The sequence below is a fragment of the Pristiophorus japonicus genome, chromosome 8, assembly GCF_044704955.1.
Source record: "Pristiophorus japonicus isolate sPriJap1 chromosome 8, sPriJap1.hap1, whole genome shotgun sequence".
Taxonomy (NCBI): Eukaryota; Metazoa; Chordata; class Chondrichthyes; family Pristiophoridae; genus Pristiophorus; species Pristiophorus japonicus.
The window spans coordinates 156,297,701-156,300,200 of record NC_091984.1 but is presented as its reverse complement, the minus strand read 5'-3'; the positions used below and the strand labels follow the sequence as shown (position 1 = coordinate 156,300,200).

At 47.2% G+C, this 2,500-nt stretch overlaps 1 protein-coding gene across 1 annotated transcript in view; it reads left to right on the top strand.

Annotated features, from left to right (window-relative positions):
* LOC139269201 (V-type proton ATPase catalytic subunit A-like) overlaps positions 1-2,500 on the top strand; it is a 149,504-nt gene that overhangs the window by 141,381 nt on the left and 5,623 nt on the right. The gene's annotated exons all lie outside the window — the stretch shown is intronic.

Below are 2,500 nucleotides of genomic sequence, written 5' to 3'. Positions count from 1 at the left end.
TGAGAGAGTGTGAATGTGTGTGTGAGTGGTGTGTGTGTATGTAAGTGTGTGTGTGAGTGAGTGTCTGTTTGTGTGTGTGAAGGTGTGTGAGTGTGTGTGTGTGAGTGTGAGTACGTGCGTGTGTGTGAGAGTGTGTGTGTGAGTGTGAGAGTGTGTGCATGTGAGTACGTGTGTGTGTGTGTGAGTGTGCGTGTGAGTGAGTTTGTGAGTGTATGTGAGTAGTGTGTGTGTCTGTGAGTGAGTGTGTGTGTGTGTCTGTGAATGAGTGTGTGTGTGTGAATGTGTGTGAGGTGTGTTTGTAAATGTGTGTGTGAATGTGTGTGTGTGAGTGTGTGTGAGAGTGTGTATGTGAGAGTGTGTGCATGTGAGTGTGCGTGAGTGCATGTGCGTGAGTGTGTGTGTGTGTGTCTGTGTGAGTGTTGTGACTGTGTATATGTGTGAGAGAGTGTGTGAGTGTGAATGTGTGTGAGTGGTGTGAGTGTGTGAGAGTGTGAGTGTGTGTGTGAGTGAATGTGAGTATGTGTGTGAATGTGTGTGAGTGAGTGAGTGTGTGAGTGCGTGTGTGTGAGTGTGTGTGTATGTATGTGAGTGTGTGTGAGTGAGTGTATGTGTGTATGAGTGAGTGTGTGAGTGAGTGTGTGTGTGTGTGTGAGAGAGTGTGTGAGTGTGAGAGTGTGTGTGTGAGTGTGAGAGTGTGTGCGTGAGTGTGAGAGTGTGTGTGTGTGTGTGTATGTGTGTGAGTATGTGTGTGTGTGAGTGAGTGTGTGTGTGAGTGAGTTTGTGAGTGTGTGAGTGTATGTGAGTGGTGTGTGTGTCTGTGAGTGAGTGTGTGTGTCTGTGAGTGAGTGTGTGTGTGTGAATGTGTGTGAGGTGTGTGTGTAAATGTGTGTGTGTGAATGTGTGTGTGTGGATGTGTGTGTGTGAGTGTGTGTGAGAGAGTGTGCATGTGAGAGTGTGTGCATATGAGTGTGCGTGAGTGCGTGTGTGTGTCTCTTTTGAATGTTGTGACTGTGCGTATGTGTGTGAGAGAGTGTGAGTGTGAATGTGTGTGTGAGTGGTGTGTGTGTGTGTGAGTGTGTGAGTGTGTGGGTGTGAGTGTGTGAGAGTGTGAGTGTGTGTGTGAGTGAATGTGAGTATGTGTGTGAGTGAATGTGAGTGTGTGTGTGTGTGTGTGCAAGTGTGGGTGAGTGAGTGAGTGTGATTGAGTGTGTGTGTGTGTGTGTGAGTGAGTGTGTATGAGTGAGTGAGTGTGTGTGTGAGTGTGTGTGAGTGAGTGTGTATGAGTGAGTGAATGTGTGTGTGAGTGAGTGAGTGCGTGCGTGTGAGTGTGTGAATGTGTGTGTATGTATGTGAGTGTGTGTGAGTGAGTGTCTGTGTGTATGAGTGAGTGAGTGTGTGTGATTGTGTATGAGTGAGTGTGTGTGAGTGAGTGAGTGTGTGCGTGTGAGTGTGTGAGTGTGAGTGTGTGAGTGTGAGTGTGTGTGTGCGTGTGTGTGCATGTGTGAGTGAGTGTGTGAGAGTGTGTGTGTGTGAATGTGTGTGTGTGTGAGTGAATGTGTTTCTGTGATTGAATGTGTGTGTGTGAATGTGTGTGTGTAAGTGTATGTGTGTGAATGTTTGTTTGTGTGTGAGTGTGAGTGTGTGGGAGAGTGTGTGTGTGAGTGAATGTGTGTGTGATTACGTGTGTGTGTGAGTGTGTGAGTTTGAGTATATGTGTGTGAGTGAGTGTGCATTTCTGTGTGAGAGTGTGTGTATGTGAGTGAGAGTGTGTGTGAGTGTGTATGTGTGTGCGTCAGTGTGTGAGTGTGAGTGAGTGTGTGAGTGAGTGCGCGAGTGTGAGTGTGAGTATGATTGAGTGTGTGAGTGTGCATGTGTGTGAGTGAGTGTGTGGGAGAGTGTGTGTGTGAGTGAGTGTGTGTGTGAGTCAGTGTGAGTACGTGTGTGTGTGTGAGTCTGAGTGTGAGAGAGTGTGTGCATGTGAGTGTGTGAGTGTGTGAATTTGTGTGTGTGTGTGTCTGTGTGAGAATTGTGACTGTGTGTATGTGTTTGAGAGAGTGTGAATGTGTGTGTGAGTGGTGTGTGCCTGTGTGTGTGTGAGTGTGTGTGTGTGTGAGTGAGTGTGAGTGAGTGTGTGTGAGTGTGTGTGTGTGTGTGTGTGTGTGAGTGTGAGTACGTGTGTGTGTGTGAGAGTGTGTGCATGTGAGTGTGTGTGTGTGTGTGTATGTGTGTGAGTATGTGTTTGTGTGAGTGTGTGTGCGTGTGAGTGAGCTTGTGAATGTGTGAGTGTATGTGTGTGGTGTGTGTGTGAGTGAATGTGTTTCTGTGATTGAATGTGTGTGTGTGAATGTGTGTGTGTAAGTGTATGTGTGTGAATGTTTGTTTGTGTGTGAGTGTGAGTGTATGTGAGTGGTGTGTGTGTCTGTGAGTGAGCTTGTGTGTGTGTCTGTGAGTGAGTGTGTGTGTGTGAATGTGTGTGAGGTGTGTGTGTAAATGTGTGTGT